The following is an 18,625-nucleotide window of genomic DNA, read 5'->3' as shown; positions in this document are numbered from 1 at the left end:
GATCAGAAAAAGAAATTAAGGAAACAATCCCATTAACAACTGCATCAAAAAGAATAAAATACCTAGGAATAAATTTAACCAAGGAGGTGAAAGAGCTATACACTGAAAATTATAAGACACAGTTGAAAGAAATGGAAGAAGACCCAAAGAAATGGAAAGATAGTCTGTACTTATGGACTGGAAGAATTAACATTGTTAAAATGTCCGTATTACCTAAAGTAATCTATAGATTCAATGGAATCTCTATAAAAATACTAATGGCATTTTTCACTGAAATAGAAGAAGCAATGCTAAAACTTATATGAAAGCACAGAAGACCCAAATGCTCAAAGCAATCTTCAGAAAAAGGAACAAAGCTGGAGGTATCACACTCCTTAATTTCAAATTTTACTACAAGTCTATAGTAATCAAAACAGCATGGTATTGGCAGAAAAATAGATATAAAGATCAATGCAACAAAATTGAGAGCCGAGAAATAAACCCACACAAATATGAACAATTAATTTATGACAATGGAGCAAAAAACATACCATGGAGAAAAAACAATCTCCTCCATAAATGGTGTTGGAAAACTGCCACCGCACGGGAAAAGCACCTGCAAAGGAATGAAACTAGACCACCATCTTACACCATACACAAAAAGTAACTCAACATGGACTAAAGACTTGAACGTAAGACCTGAAACTATAAAACTCCTCGAGAAAACATATGCAGTACACTCTTTGACATTGGTCTTAGCAGTATCTTTCCTGATATGTCTCCTCAGGCAATGGAAACAAAAGCAACTACATCAAACTGAAGCTTCTGCACAGCAAAGGAAACCATCAACAAAATGAAAAGATCACCTACCAAATAGGAGAAGCTACTTGCAAATCATATATCCAATACGGGGTTAATATCCAAAATATGTAAAGAACCTATACAACTCAACAACAACAACAACAACAACAAAACAACCTGATTAAAAATGGGCAAAGAACCTGAATAGACGTTTCTCCAAAGAAGACATATAGACAGCCAACAGACACAGGAAAAGATGTTAAACATCATTAGTTATTAGGGAAATACAAACCAAAATCATATGAAACTATCACCTCACATCTGTTAAAATGGCTATTAATAAAAAGACAAGAAATAAAAAGTATTGGTGAGGATGTGGAAGAAAAAGGGACTCCTGTGCACAGTTGGTGGGAATGTAAATTGGTGTAGCCACTATGGAAAACAGTATGCAGGTTCTTCAAAAAATTAAGAATAGGGACTTCCCTGGTGGTCCAGTGGTTAAGAATCCACCTTCCAATGCAGGAGACATGGGTTCGATCCCTGGGCAGGGAACTAAGATGCCACATGCCTCAGGGCAACTAAGCCCGTGTGCTGCAACTACTGAGCCCACATGCCACAACTAGAGAGTCCACATGCTGCAACCACAGAGCCCACACGCCACAACTAGAGAGAAGCCCATGCGCTGCAATGAAGAGCCTGCATGCCACAATGAAAGATCCCGTGTGCCACAACTAAGACCCAACACAGCCATAAATAAATAAATAGATAGATAGATAAATAAATAAATAAATAATAAAAGAAAGATCAAGGAGAAATACATAAAGAGACCCCTTCAAGGGTATGGACTAATGAATACTAAAAAATAGGACAGAACTACCATATGATCTGGTTATTCCACTTCTGTGTATTTATCTGAAGAATATGAAAACACTAATTTTAACACCCTTAATTGCAGCATTATTTACAATCGACAAGGTATGGAAACAACCTAAGTGCCCATCGACGGATGAATGGATAAATAAGATGTGGTACATACAGTTGACGCTTGAACACTGTGGGTTTGAACTTTGCAGATCCACTTACAAGTGGATATTTTTCTACAGTAAACACTAGAGTATGACACAGTCTGTGGTTGATTGAATCCGCAGTTATATGTAGACTACCCCCGCGCTGTACAAGGGGTCAACTGTACATACAATGAAATACTACTCAGCCATTAAAAAAAGATGAAATCTTGCCATTTGCAACAACACAGATGGACCCTGAGGGTATTATGCTAAGTGAAATAAGTCATAAAGAGAAGACAACACTGCATGATTTCACTCATATAAATAAAAAAATAAATAATACCCAAACAAACAAACCAAACTAAAAAAAACACACAGATACAGAGAATAGAGTAGTGGTTACCAGAGGGAAAGGAGGGTGGGAGGTGGCTGAAATGGGTAAAGGGGGTCAACTGTATGGTGACAGAGGGAAACTACACTTTTGGTGATGAACATGCTGTAGTGCATACAGATGTCGAAACATAATGTTGTACATGTGAAACATATTAAAAATGAAAAATAAACAGATTAAAGAACAAACACTTGTTGTTCCAAATTATTTTCTAATTTTTCAAAGTTTTTACATGTATTGATCATTACAAATTAATAGTGACATCTAGTACCTAGAAGGGAACAAATGAGATAACAACCAAGGAGTTAAGATATACAGCCCAGATCCTTGAAAGATGTGTTACACAAAATAATGAGTCCTTACTTAAGAAGACCTCAGCAGGAAGGAAAAGATTAGTAAAGGAAACTAAAAGAACTACTGCAAGTTAAGCTGCAAAAAGTGTAGGAGGAGACTTGTGGTGTTCACGAAGAAATTTCTGGCAGTTCCATATAAGCTTAAGGACATACACTTCAAACTGTCAGAAGCAATGTTGATCATAAATCCACTATCATTTCTGAAATATGTTTGCATACATAAGGAATACATGATGATGGATGGCATAGTTGTAGAGTACTACTCTCTCAGCCCTTGAAACAGGAATAAATACGCTGACTGTGAACGTTACAATATTACTATATATCTATTGAATTCTTCAAAGTCCATTTTTAGGGGTAGGGTTGAAGAGAAAAGTCTGGACATGACGAAAAAGAGAACTGCCCAGAAAAAGACTATAATATTCCAAAAGTTTATACTGATGCCTTTTAGAGACAGACTAACAACCTGGTTAGGATTTGCTGAAGAACTCTTTACCCACTGGAGCCAAATGCTTATTAACATAGAGGGTTTCTTTGGGAGACAAAGAGAGAATAGTTTTATTTCTCAAAGTATAATCTGAAATCCTCTATGACCTCATTTAATAAGAACAACAAGCAAGTACTTTATTTCTCACAGACAAAATGAGATGCAATTCCAGTTTCGTTTTACATACAACTAAGGGCTTCTTATTAGTAATCATTCCAAGTGAATTATTATGGATTATTAATATTAGCACACAAAAATAAATTAGCATATTTCTGGATTTCAAGACTTCCAATTCAGTCACCACTAACAGGTCTGGCTGTCCTGAAAAGAATCTATTTTGTCTGCACAGCAAGTACACTGAAATTCCTGCAGTTTTAAAAAGGATACTATTTTAAGGTAATATTTTAAGTTGGTCTTTGTTTTCATTGCTGTTATTCTTGCTCTCTAATTATGAACTACTGTAACTTTACTGTTTTTACAATTCCCTAATTAGTAATTACTGATAACTAGATAAGTATAATTTTTTGTGGGTTATTTGGTTAATCCTTGAGTAAACTGATAGATGTTTGCATCAACATTAACCTAAGTCTTCTCAAAAATAGACTATAATACATGTATATATTATAGTTCAAATAGAAATTCTTGATACCATTATTGACAAAGCAGATGTAAATATAACCCTTCCAAAGTGCCTATAGGGACTTCCCTGGTGGTCCAATGGTTGAGAATCCGCCTTTCAATGCAGGGGACGTGGGTTCAATCCCTGGTCGGGGAACTAAGATCCCATATGCCGTGGGGCAACTAAGCCCACAAACCACAACTACAGAGCCCGTGCGTTGCAATGAACAGCCTGCATGCCACAGCGAAAGATCCTGTGTGCCGCAACAAAAGATCCTGCGTGCCGCAGCTAAGACTTGACACAGACATACATACATACATATATAAATAAATAAATATTTTTTAAGAAAACAAAGTGCCTATATAGTGTGATACTTTACGGATGTTGTCTTGTTGACAAATGTATATCATCTGAATAACTTGCAACACAATATCAAGTTAAATGTAAGAAAACTGCTGAGTTTATAGGGCACTGTTTTGTAACATGAAAATCACATATACAAGCTCATTAGATAACCTCACTTTTTTGTTGCTATCACTAAGTTCTTTTTCTATGTGAAAGTGGTATTTGGTAAGGTAACTGGGTTATAGACTCCTCTGCACTCCTAAAAGGGCAGCAGTTCCTAAAAGCTAAAGAACTACTGGTCTTGTGTAAAGTTCATGAACCCTGCACTCAGACACAGGTTCAAATCCAAAGTTTACTATTTCCTAATAGAATAACCAGAAAGTCAATTCCCTCATCATACCACCCTCATAGGGTTGTGAAGGTTAAATGAGATAAGTATGTAATATACCTGGCAAACAGTAAGTGCACCCTTACAGAAGGGAAGGCAGGCGGAAGACGGTATTTTGGGTCTTGCTTCCAGGCCCTTCATCTTTCAGAGAATGCTCCCAACGTCCTGCCCCAAACCAAAGTCACATCTCTGAGAGAGACACCAAACAAATAACGTGAAGTAGACTAAACCAAAGACGTGACTTTAATTGTAAATTACGGCAAGAAAACTAATGGATAATTAAACCAATTAAGTTTGTAGTCAGGGATCACAAACCCCAATAACAACCAAACAACATAAAAAAAGGCATATATGCATACAAGTCATAGAGATGGCCCCATATTAATGAGATCAATAAAAGCTTTTAATACAAGAAACAAATCCACAAGCCTTCATAATAACAACTGAAATAAAGTTGTTTATATGATTTTTATTTTCATTTGACCCACTTTCTTGAGAACTGATCTCCCCAAAAAGGACAAAGCCTACCTCCTTATTTCACCCATCTCTTACTGAAGTCTACCCAGACATCTAATTCATTTAATATTCAATAATTCACTAAGTCCTTCAATATGTACTATTTACTAAGCACCTCTCATGGCCAGAAGTAAATAAAATATTAACAAAGCCCCAGCTCTACCCTCAAAGAGTTTAAAGTCTAGTGGGAAACAGAAATAAGTAAACAAGCAATTACTATACTATGTGTTCAGAGCAGTGATGAATGTGAGTGTTTATAGAATACCATGAGAACACATATACAAGGAGTACTGACTCTTTCTCAAGGACGCATGGTGAATGGTGGAAACCAGGAAATATTTCCTAGAAGACATCTAAGCTGAGAAGGAAACGATGAAGAGTTGGGCAAAGATGGGGCACAAGGAGTAGAGGAAGAAAGTCATCCAAGCAGAGAAAACAGCATCTGTAAGATCAAGGAGACTAGAGGACCTAGCATAATGAATGAATAGCAGTAGTTCAATATGATCAAAGAGGCAAGTGTGAGGCTAAAGAGGTGAGCAGGGACCTCCTATGACATACTAAGGAGTTTGGAATTTATCCTGAAGGTAACAATGGAAAGCAGGGGTTTCAAACTAGAAGTGATATTATCAAGTGTGTCATGAAAAAAGACTATTCTGGCTTAATACAAAGAATGGATAGGAAGGCAGAAAAGATGACGAGTTTCCTATTACTAATGCAATAATCCAAAAAGTCGAAAATAGTAGTTTGAGAATCATAATCAAAAGGACTGTGTAAATGGACAGGGGTGAGAGCAAAAGAAGAGAGAGAAGTTTCTAGCTTGGCAACTAAGTAGATGCCCATTCACTAAGAAGAAAGAGTACGTTTGAAAAGATGATGATGAGTTCCTTGGAGTTCTGGGGCTACAGTGCCATGGGACATATAAATGAAGATTTTCTATAGGTAGTTAGCCACAAACATCTAGAGTATGAGACACATCTGGATAGAGTGCTACATTTGGAAGTCATCAGCCACAGAAAGTAAATGAAGCACTGGGAGCAGATATCACCTCAGAAGAACTTAAGATCGTTTCTTGCGCAAAGCATTGTTTCCTACCATGTTTCTGCCTGCTGCTGTAAACAAGCTGAGGACAGCCAGTACTGTTCCACTGACTGATACTCTTAAGTTAGGAAACAACCATCAAGATTTTTCCATGCCTTTATTATGTGCCAATATTTGTGTTAGGCATTGGACAGAAATAAAATGTGGTGCCCTTTATACATGAGAATTTTAATAAACTGTAGGTGTGCTATTTATGGTGAGGTTACATAGGCATTTAAAAAAAAAAAAAGGAAGAACAGGATGGAATGAAGTAATCAAAAACCCTCTTAGAAAAAGTGGGGCTTGAGCTAGGCCTTAAATTATAAGTAGAATGTAGAGATATAAAGAAAGGAACTGGCATTCCAGGGAAGGGAAAATGTATAAGTAAAATACCAGGGTAAGGAATGAACATGACTTTAGAGGTAGAAAAGTAAACAAAAATAACAACAATAAAATAGTTTGCCTGGAATGACTAAAATGTACAAACTTAAAGCTGGACAAATAGAATTTAGAAGGTCTTAATCAGCCAGAAGAGTTTAGATTTGATAGAGAAGAAAAATACATTATTACCAATGTTTAAGAAGAATAAAAGAGTTGGGTTTAGGGAAGATAAAAGGTGGAATAATGTAGTGATTAAGAATGCAGGCTCTGGAGGATATTACCTGGGTTCACAACTGGCACTCCACCAATTTACCAGCTATGGGGCAAGTAATTTAACCTCTCTAAGCTTCATTTTGCTCAGTTATCAAATAGGATAATAGTAGTACCTAACATCATAAGTTAGGTATAGATATAAAATAATATGATCTATGGAAATGCTTAACAAACTAAGCAAGGAATGAATGTTAGCTATTATTTTTAGTCCATGATGGGGCAGATTTTAGAAAACCTAGGGAAAGTTCATGGCATAGGTGTCCCTACCTTCTGTGGCTAGAGATCCCTGAACTTATTCAATATTCCCTGAGAAAGATCTTTACTTCACTTACCACCGTGACTCCCTCATTTGATGATTTCTACCAACAGCCCAAAGACAATAATGCCTCCAAAGTTTTCACATATTCAAAATTCCAGTTGTTTTCTAGTCCCCAGACAAAAATAGTATAAACTCACCTTTCTCTGCTCCTCCCTGTAAACAATTCAACAGAAAATCATAAAAAGACTCTGAAAGGTTGGAAAGTGGAAGGCCAAATGGCTAGGGACCACACTAGAGGAACTTGAGGAACAACACAACACTGAGTTCCCTGGATTTTCTTTTTAATTCTCATATATCCTGAATGGACCCAGGAGAGGCTAGTATCCTGGAACCTGCACCAAGATGGGGAAGGAGGAAGAGAAGGCCTGGATGGAATCTCCTAACCCTCTGGCCAGCAACTGATTCCAAATCTCCTGATTTCCAACCCAGTGACAGAAGGCAACCCAGGTAGGTGCTTTCCTCCCCAACAGTACTGGCAGAAACTTAGAGAGAAGCCCACCAGCACTAAGAGGCACAGAGAGCTGGCCCAGGAAAAGTCTGTATCCTAGAAGCCCAGAATTCCTACATCCCCCACCTAAATGCACCAGGAGGCCTAGAAAAGCACTTTTTGCCCCCACTGATGGCAGGAGCAAGAATCAAGTGGGAGATCCACTGGCATCAGGTGCCCAGGGAGCAGGCCCAGGAAAGCATCCTCCACCCTATGGGCCAATATCTCCCACTTTCCACTCAACAGCAGTAGGCCTAAGGAAGAACATTCCACCCGCATGAGCAGCACCAGCAGAGATCAAGCATGAGCCTCAGCAGCACCACTGAGCAAAGTAGACTATAATGCAAGTCTACTTTGTTCAGTGAAAACTGAAAACTAAACAGTCTCTGAAACCACAGCCCATACAAGTAGGCCAAGACCTATATGTTACATATAAATAGGACAACTGAATGCTAAAACAGAGATTAAATAGGATCCAGTCTCTTACTGTAACATTCAAAATGTACAAAACACAATTAAAAATCATTCACAATATCAAGAACCAGGAACATCACAGCTTGAATGAGAAAGATAATCAGATGATTCCAACATCGAGGTGAAACAGATGATGGAATTATCTGACAAGGATTTAAAAGCAACCATCTTGGGCTTCCCTGGTGGCGCAGTGGTTGAGAATCTGCCTGCCAATGCAGGGGATACAGGTTCGAGCCCTGGTCTGGGAAGATCCCACATGCTGTGGAGCAACTAGGCCCGTGAGCCACAATTACTGAGCCTGCGCGTCTGGAGCCTGTGCTCCGCAACAAGAGAGGCCGCGATAGTGAGAAGCCCGCGCACCGCGATGAAGAGTGGCCCCCGCTTGCCGCAACTAGAGAAAGCCCTCGCACAGAAACGAAGACCCAACACAGCCAAAAATAAATAAATAAATTTTAAAAATTTAAAAAAAAAAGCAACTATCTTATATGCTTGAGCAAGCAATTAAAAATCTCTTGAAGAAAATGAAATAAGATAAAATCTCAGCAAAGAAACGTAAGTTGTAAAAAAGAACAAATGGAAATTGAAAAAAACACAGTAACAAATAAAAACCTCATTTGAGAGGCTCAATGACAGAATGGAAATGACAAGAAGATAGAATAAGTGAACTTGAGGACGTATCAATACAATTAATAAGTCTCAACAACAGAAAGAAAATCAATTTTTAAAAGATAGGGGCTCTTGGGCTATAACAAAAGCTCTAACGTTCATATCAACAGAATGCCATAAGCAGAGGAGAAGGGGGGTGGGGGTGCGGAGGGATGCACTAAAAAAAATTATTCACAGAAATAATGGGAAACTTCCCAAATTTGGTGAGACATATATCTACAGGTTCAAGAAGCTAAGTGAATCCCAAATACGAAACTCAAAGATATCCACACCAAAACACAACACAATTAAAGTTCAGAAAATATAGAACACCAATTTGAATGATAGTAGATTTCACATGTGAAAACATGGAAGCCAGTAGGAAGTGTTATGCCATTTTGCAAGTGCTGAAAGAAAAAAACCATAAACCATTAATTCTATGTCTGGCTCAATTATCCTTCAAGAATGAATGAGGAATAAAGACATTTTCAGGTAAAGAAAACAAATCTGTCACTAATAGACTCACCCACATAGAGGGGCTGAGAAATTCTCCAACCGAAAGAAAAAAGCAGGAAAAAACCTGAAAGTTCATAAAGACAAAAACAAAAACAAAAACCACAACAGAATGGATAAAAATAGAGGAAATATAAGACTTTCAGTCTCTTTATGAGTTTCTTAAATCGTATTTGATGACTGAAGCAAACAGTCTAACACTATTTGCTGTGGTACTCAATATATGTAAAGGAAATATTAAAACAATTATTTTTAAAGTGGGAAGGGTAAAGGGAACTAATTCTACTTCACTCTCAGAGGTGAAAGTTGATACCAGTAAACAGTTATAAATTATGTATGTATATTGTAACACCTAAAGCAACCTCTAAAGAAACAATACAGTGCAATATACTCAAAATACTATAGATAGGGCTTCCCTGGTGGCGCAGTGGTTGAGAGTCTGCCTGCCAATGCAGGGGACATGGGTTCGAGCCCTGGTCTGGGAAGATCCCACATGCCACGAAGCAACTGGGCCCGTGAGCCACAACTACTGAGCCTGCGCGTCTGGAGCCTGTGCTCCACAACAAGAGAGGCTGCGACGGTGAGAGGCCTGCGCACCGCGATGAAGAGTGGCGCCCGCTTGCTGCAACTGGAGAAGGCCCTCACACAGAAACGAAGATCCAGCACAGCCATAAATAAATTAATTAATTAATTTTAAAAAAAAATACTATAGATAGATCAAAATGTTCCTGTAACCCACAGTAAGTCAAGAAAAGAGAAACAGAGGAACAAAGAGAAAACAAATACAATGGCGGACTTTAAGCCCAGTATATCAATAATGGTTTTAATGCAAATAGTCTAGTACACCAACTAAAATACAGACGTTAACACAGTGTTTAAAAAAAACACAACTATACGCCCATTGTGTTTGAAGAAAATCCCTTCAAACACAATGACATAAGGTTGAAGTAAAAAGACAGAAAAAGAAATACTGTACAATTTTTTAAAAGCAGTAATGGCTATAATAGCAGATAAAGTAATCTCCAGAATAAAAATAATTACTCAAAACAAAGAGCATTACCACATAATGATAAAAGGATAAATCCACCAAGAAGACATAGCAATCTTACACGTGTATGCAACCAAATCCAGTGTGATGTGACAAAGGCAGTAAGAAATGGGAATGAAAACTGAAAGAGTAAAAACTAAATCTGATTAATAAATTAAACAAAATATCTGTTCCTTTTCTGTATTCTCTATTGGCTCCCCTTTCTCCTACTATATTCTATAAAGTTTTATCCTTGGAATTTTGCTGTTCTCTATACTCAGGCTCCCCCAGAGAGCTTAACTATTCTTACAGCATAATTTAATCATGGGTTGTTGAAGTCTTTCAAATTTATCTTTCTCATTTCCCATTTTTTCAACTGTTTCAGATGTCAAGGCAGCTGAATCTAATTTCAGGCTTTTCACCAAACTACTATCACTCAGGAGCTCAGGGTCTTACTGGGAGGAATGAGACACAACCAAATGGTACAACTGGGTGCATCAATAGAAATAATGCATAAGGTAAAGAGGCTGAACAGAGAAGATGTCTTGGAAGAGAGGCTGCAAAAGAAGAGCACAAAGAGTGCTCTACCTCTACCTAGTTCCCCACTTTTAGAGATTTACCCCAGGCACGGCAGGCTGACAATACTGGGCTGCGGCCCCACCCGACCTTACTCGTAGGGCGGAGGTTCCACTCCAGAAGAGGCAATCCAAGAAGACCAGAGAATACCATCCACACCCAACACCATTCTATAAAGAAGGGACGTGTTACTCCAATATAAGTGGGTCACTGTTCCAACTCCCAGAGCAATGTCACAAAGCTTTTTCCCAGGAGAGGCAAGCCATAAGAACAGAGAGCTCCACACATCTCCATAAGCAGACTGACTTCATTTGGAATAGAACACGGAGAAGTTCAAGCCTAAGAACGCCAGCAAAAACAATGCTGATCACAGTGGTAAGCAATTAAGAGGAAGCTGCTAGCTACATGATACGAAAAAGGCATACAGTAGACAAGCTAGAAGTTTAAAAGAAAGCCTCAAAGACTGACCTAAAAGACTACCTCTAAGAAAGGGTGTTACAGTAACTGAATCAGACCAGGGAGCAATTTATGCCTCAAGGCATTGCTGAAAACAATACAGCAATCAGCTTAGCTGAGGCTAACAGCTGATACCAATATTGCAAGACAAACAAGAAGATTAACAAGGAGATGAAAGAGACAGTAAAAGAGAACTGAGTTAAAGCCATAGTCATAGGAGGAGGGAATGGATGGAGACCACAGTCAGGGAGGCTGTACATATACCAAAGACTCTGCTTTTGGGACTTCCCTGGTGGCACAGTGGTTAAGACTCCATGCTCCCAATGCAGGGGGCCTGGGTTCAATCCCTGGTCAGGGAGCTAGATCCCACATGCATGCCACAACTAAGGAGCCTGTCTGCCGCAACTGACAGGGCGCAACCAAATAAATAAATAAAATATTTTTTTAATTAAATGCAAATTCAATTAAAAAAAAAAAAAGACTCTGCTTTCCAGTGAGGAAATTCAGAAGGTGCATACTGCAGGGGAAACAGACTTCACTTCCAAACTAGTCACTGAATAACCAGACAAGCAAAACAATAACAAATATTCTCAGCCCAGAGAGGGAATCAGTATCCAGAGCTGCAACAATATATTATCTAAAATGTCCAGTTTATAACAAAAAGTTGTGACACACACAAAGAAAAAGAAAAGTGACCCATTCACAGGAAAAAAACAAGCAAGCAATCGAAACTGCCTTTAAGGAGACCCACATTTTGGATTTAGCCCGCAAAGACTTCAAAGCAGTCATTATAAATATGTTCAAAGAAGAAAAGGAAATCATGCATTAAAAATTAAAAGAAGCTTCAATGAAATCCCAATCAAACTACCAATGGCAGTTTTCACAGAACTAGAACAAAAAATTGCACAATTTGTATGGAAACACAAAAGACCCTGAATAGCCAAAGCAATCTTGAGAAAGAAAAACAGAGCTGGAGGAATCAGGCTCCCAGACTTCAGACTATACTACAAAGCTACAGTAATCAAGACAGTATGGTACTGGCACAAAAACAGAAATAAAAATCAATGGAACAGGATAGAAAGCCCAGAGATAAACCCACACACATATGGTCACCTTATCTTTGATAAAGGAGGCAAGAATATACAATGGAGAAAAGACAGTCTCTTCAATAAGTGGTGCTGGGAAAACTGGACAGGTACATGTAAAAGAATGAAATTAGAACACTCCCTAACACCATATACAAAAATAAACTCAAAATGGATTCAAGACCTAAATGTAAGACCGGACACTATAAAACTCTTAGAGGAAAACATAGGAAGAACACTCTTTGACATAAATCACAGCAAGATCTTTTTTGATCCACCTCCTAGAGTAATGGAAGTAAAAACAAAAATAAACAAATGGGACCTAATGAAACTTAAAAGCTTTTGCACAGCAAAGGAAACCATAAACAAGACGAAAAGACAACACTCAGAATGGGAGAAAATATTTGCAAATGAATCAACGGACAAAGGACTAATCTCCAAAATATATAAACAGCTCATTCAGCTCAATATTAAAGAAACAAACAACCCAATTCAAAAATGGGCAGAAGACCTAAATAGACATTTCTCCAAAGAAGACATACAGATGGCCAAGAAGCACATGAAAAGATGCTCAACATCACTAATTATTAGAGAAATGCAAATCAAAACTACAATGAGGTATCACCTCACACCAGTTAGAATGGGCATCATCAGAAAATCTACAAACAACAAATGCTGGAGAGGGTGTGGAGGAAAGGGAACCCTCTTGCACTGTTGGTGGGAATGTAAATTGATACAGCCACTATGGAGAACAGTATGGAGGTTCCTTAAAAAACTAAAAATAGATTTACCATATGATCCAGCAATCCCACTACTGGGCGTATACCCAGAGAAAACCATAATTCAAAAAGACACATGCATCCCAACGTTCATTGCAGCACTATTTACAATAGCCAGGACATGGAAGCAACCTAAATGCCCATCGACAGACAAATGGATAAAGAAGTTGTGGTACATATATACAATGGAATATTACTCAGCCATAAAAAGGAACGAAATTGAGTCATTTGTTGAGACGTGGATGGATCTAGAGACTGTCATACAGAGTGAAGTAAGTCAAAAAGAGAAAAACAAATATCGTATATTAACGCATGTATGTGGAAACTAGAAAAATGGTACAGATGAGCCGGTTTGCAGGGCAGAAGTTGAGACACAGATGTAGAGAACAGACATATGGACACCAAGGGGGGAAAACTGCGGTGGGGTGGGGATGGTGGTGTCCTGAATTGGGCGATTGGGATTGACATGTATACAAAGATGTGTATAAAATTGATGACTAATAAGAACCTGCAGTATAAAAAAACAAACAAAACAACTAATACTAAACTTTCATTGGGTTATTTGTATGGAAATATGTTAATATAAATGTTTCAGACATTACGTGAAATTTCTAAAAATCTTATATGTTCTGGTATAATGTTATAAGTCATAATTCTAGTTATTACTTTAAAATGTATATCTCAGAAATAACTAAATTTCCTTGTCAATTGCACTATTATGAACTTTCATCAAATCTTTAACTGTGGTCATTTTTAAGTCTTTTGTCATTTACAGACAGTTCTGGGTGTACTCTGATGCTTTTGCAAATATGTTTCTATAAAAGGGGTTCATCTTCAAGGAATGCATAGAAAAGACTCTGACAAGTACAGGTTTCTGGTAACTGTACTGCTGAACTGAATGAATAAGCATTTTCAGAACTCTAATGAAAAACTGATGAACTCATAAAAGTGCTAACAAAAGATCAAGATAAAAAAAAATTAATTACATGGGACTGAGTGAACTGATGAGGATGATTATAATTTTTGTGACTTTCTGTTAGAATTTAAAAAAAAATCCCACAAGGACTCAGAGGCAAAGAATATACAAATCAGTTTTCACTGCAAAGTAAAGGAGCTGTTACAGTGGAGGATTACTGGACTGAATGTCAATATTATGACATAGTATGAGTGTGTTTCGTGTTTGGTAACTGTAATCATTGTTGCTTTTGTTGTGGTCATCCATTTACAATGCTTGGTGTCAGTCTTTATCTCTTGTAAAAATAAAATACAGTGTGTGTGTGTGAAAAAACAAAAACAAACAAACAAACAAACAAAAAATTACAATGAGGTATCACCTCACACCAGTCAGAATGGCCATCATCAAAAAATCTACAAACAATAAATGCTGGAGAGGGTGTGGAGAAAAGGGAACCCTCTTGCACTGTTGGTGGGAATGTAAATTGATACAGCCACTATGGAGAACAGTATGGAGGTTCCTTAAAAAACTAAAAATAGAACTACCATACGACCCAGCAATCCCACTACTGGGCATATACCCTGAGAAAGCCATAATTCAAAAAGTCATGTACCACAATGTTCATTGCAGCCCTATTTACAATAGCCAGGACATGGAAGCAACCTAAGTGTCCATCGACAGATGAATGGATAAAGAAGATGTAGCACATATATACAATGGAATACTACTGAGCCACAAAGAGAAATGAAACTGAGTTATTTATTTATGGTGAGGTGGATGGACCTAGAGACTGTTCATACAGAGTGAAGTAAGTCAGAAAGAGAAAAACAAATACTGTATGCTAACAAATATATATGGAATCTTAAAAAGAAAAAAAACCAAATTGGTTCTGAAGAACCGTGGGGCAGGACAGGAATAAAGATGCAGACATAGAGAATGGACTTGAGGACACGGGGACAGGGAAGGGTAAGCTGGGACAAAGTGAGAGAGTGGCATGGACATATATACACTGCCAAATGTAAAACAGATAGCTAGTGGGAAGCAGTCGCATAGCACAGGGAGATCAGCTCGGTGCTTTGTGTCCACCTAGAGAGGTGGGATAGGGAGGGTGGGAGGGAGAGGCAAGAGGGAGGAGATATGGGGATATATGTACACATATAGCTGATTCACTTTGTTATACAGCAGAAACTAACACAGCATTGTAAAGCAATTATACTCCAATAAAGATGTTAAGGAAACATTAAAAAATAAAATTAAAAGAAGGTAATGGCAATGTCTCATCAAATAGAGAATAAGCTAATAGAACTTACAAAAGAAGCAAATGGAAGTTCTGGGGTTGGAAAGTACAACTAAAATGAAAAATTTCCTGGAAGCTCAACAGTAAATAGGGACAGACAGAACAATCAGTGAATATGATGATAACAGAGACTATGCAAGCTGAAGGACAGCAAAAAAAAGAATAAATAAAAATGAACAAAGGCTCAGAGAGCTATTCGACAAGATTAAGTGCACTAACATATATATAATGGGGGATATCTGAGACAGAAAAGAGCAGAAAAAAGTAATGGCCGAAAACTTCCCGAATTTGATGAAAAACATTATCCTACACATCTGAGAATCCCAATGAACTCAATGATAAACAGAGAGATCCATACCAACACATCATAATCAAAATCAAAATGCTGAAAGACGAAGAGAATATCCTGAAAGCAGCAAGAAAAAAACAAATCACATACAATGGAACACTAATAAGAATAGCTGATTTCTCATCAGAAACAATAAAGGCAGAATACAGTGGAAAGACATATTCAAAGTGATGGGAAAAAAAACTGTCAACCAAGAATTCAAAACCCAGCAAAACTATCTTTCAAAAAGATAAAATAAAAACATTCCCAGATATACAAAAACTGAGAGAATTTGTTGGTGGCAGGCCCATCTTACAAAAAATACTAAAGGAAGTTCTTCAGGCTGAAAGCAAGTGACACCAAACAGTAATTCGAATTTACAGAACAAAACAAATAGTGCTAGTAAAGATAATTATGTTAGGTAATTACAAAAAGACAGGACACTTGCATATTTTCCTTTCTTCTAACAGATTTTAAAAGCAAGCTTACATAAAACAACACATATATAATTGTATTATTGGGGCTATAACATACAGAAATGTAACATATTCAACAATAACATCAAAAGGAGGTACATGGGAGCAAAGTTAGAGTACAGCAAGGAAATGACACTGGCTGATAACAAATCCACAGGAACAAATAAAGAGAATAAGAAAGAGAATAAGAAATAAGAATAAATTCAAATAATAATGTAACAAGCTCTATAAATATAAATATTTGCTCTCTCTACTTCTCTGAGCTTCTTTAAAATACATAAAATTATATAAATAATTATGACAATGTAACAATCTACTCTTGGGTTTGTAACATATAGGTGTATTATGTATTATAATAATAGCAAATACAAAGAAGAGGGAATAGATCTATATAGGAGAAACATCTCTGTATCACACTAGAATTTAGTTAGTATAAACTGGGAGTATATTCTGGTAAGTTAAGATAAATTTTATAAGCCCTAGAGCAACCACTAATAATATAACTTTAAAAAATAGCTAGGACTTCCCTGGTGGCGCAGTGCTTAAGAATCCGCCTGCCAATGCAGGGAACATGAGTTCGAGCCCTGGTCCAGGAAGATACCACATGCCGCAGAGAAACTAAGCCCGTGTGCCACAACTAATGAGCCTGCGAGCCACAACTACTGAAGCCCACATGCCACAACTACTGAAGCCCACGCACCTAGAGCCGTGCTCTGCAACAAGAGAAGCCACCGCAATGAGAAGCCCACACACCACAACAAAGAGTAGCCCCCGCTCGCTGCAACTAGGGAAAGCCCACACGCAGCAACGAAGACCCAATGCAGCCAAAAATAAAATAAATAAAAATTAATTAATTAATTAATTAACTATTAAAAAATAAAAAGTAAAAAATAAAAATTAGCTACAAAATTATTAAAGAAATTAAAATACTGGAAAATATTCACTTAATGCAATAAAAAGCAGTAAAGGATGAACAAAAGAACAAAAGAGTCATGAGGCATATGGAAAAGAAAAAGTAAACCAGCAAGTGTAAATCCAATGTTATCAATAATTACATTAAATGTGAATGGATTAAACAATCACATCAAAGGCAAAGGCTGTCAGTCTGGAATTAAGAAATAAAAAAGATACAACTATAAGCTATTTACAAGAGATACACTTCAGCTTCAAAAATGTAAATAGGTTGAAAGTAAAGGGATGAAAAAAGATACGACATTCAAGCAGCAACCATAAGAACTGGAAAGTCCACACAGACATAATACAAAATAGACTTTAAAACAAAAAAATATGTTGCTAGAATTAAAGAGAGACAACAGCAAAAAGGTCAATTCATCAGGAATATATACCAATTATAAACATAAATGCACTTAATATCAAAGTCTCAAAATATATGAAAAAATTCTGACAGAAAAGGGAAAAACAGACAAACAATAATAATTGGAGACTTCAATACCCTACTTTCAAAAATGGAGAAAACTAGCAAAGATCAACAAGGATCAGAAGACTTGAATGCCATAAACCCACTAGAACTAAGAGACATGTATAGAACACACCACCTAACAACAGCAGAATGCACATTCTTCTCAAGCGCGAACCATACATTCTACAGGATAAACATTATGGTAGGACATAAAACATCCCTCAGTAAAATTTAAAAGCACAAAAATCCTATAAAGTATATTAGGAAATAGTTTAGATGAATTAAAACAAAAACACAACAAACCAAAACTTAAGGCACACAGCTAAAGCAGTGTTTAGAAATCTATCAATGTAAATACCTACATTAAAAAGAAAAATCTCAAATCAATAACGTAACATTTAGGGAAACGTAAACCAAAACCACAAGATACCACTTCACAGCCACCAGAATGGCTATAATCAAAAAGACAGAAAATCAAGTGTTGTTGAGGGTGTGGAGAAACTGGAACCCTCATAATGCTGGTGGGAATGTAATATGGTGCATATTCTTTGGAAAACAGTTTAGCAGTTATTCAAAATGTTAAACACTGTTACCATGAACAAGAAATTCCCACTCCTAGATATATACCAAAGAGAAATAAAAATAACAAATACACAAACCTGTACATCAATGTTCATAACAGCATTATTCATAAGAGTGAAAAAGTGGAAAACAATCCAAGTGTCCATCAACTGATGAACAGGTAAACAATATGTGACATATCCATACTATGGACTATTATTTGGCAATAAAAAGGAATGAGTACCGATATATACTATAACATGGATAAATCTTGAAAACGTAGTCAGTAAAAGAAGCCAGCCACAAAAGATCTCATATTGTATGATTTCACTTACATGAAGATGTCCAGGATAGGCATCTCCAACCTCAGCTGACTTCTCAGAACTACCTGCCAATCCATCTGCTTATCCTTGGTCAGCTCCATCCCCTATTCACTTCAACATAAATTCTAAGCCTTCACCAAGCCACTCTCCTCAAATCCCTTAACCCACCTCCACAACTTTCGACCTCCCTCAGCAGACAATCTTGCTTTCTACCTCAAAAGTAATCTCTCAGTTTCCTCTCTGTAAACTTGTATCTGTTCTTATGCTCATTTAATTCCCTTTTCCCT

General features: G+C 37.2%; 1 protein-coding gene across 2 annotated transcripts in view; it reads right to left on the bottom strand.

Moving 5' to 3' along the window:
* The window catches only part of ALMS1 (ALMS1 centrosome and basal body associated protein), a 223,286-nt gene that overhangs the window by 165,848 nt on the left and 38,813 nt on the right, over positions 1-18,625 (bottom strand). The gene's annotated exons all lie outside the window — the stretch shown is intronic.

This window comes from Eubalaena glacialis, chromosome 14 (assembly GCF_028564815.1).
Source record: "Eubalaena glacialis isolate mEubGla1 chromosome 14, mEubGla1.1.hap2.+ XY, whole genome shotgun sequence".
NCBI lineage: Eukaryota > Metazoa > Chordata > Mammalia > Artiodactyla > Balaenidae > Eubalaena > Eubalaena glacialis.
Note: the sequence above shows the minus strand (reverse complement) of the source record. Positions and strands in the feature narration are given on the sequence as shown.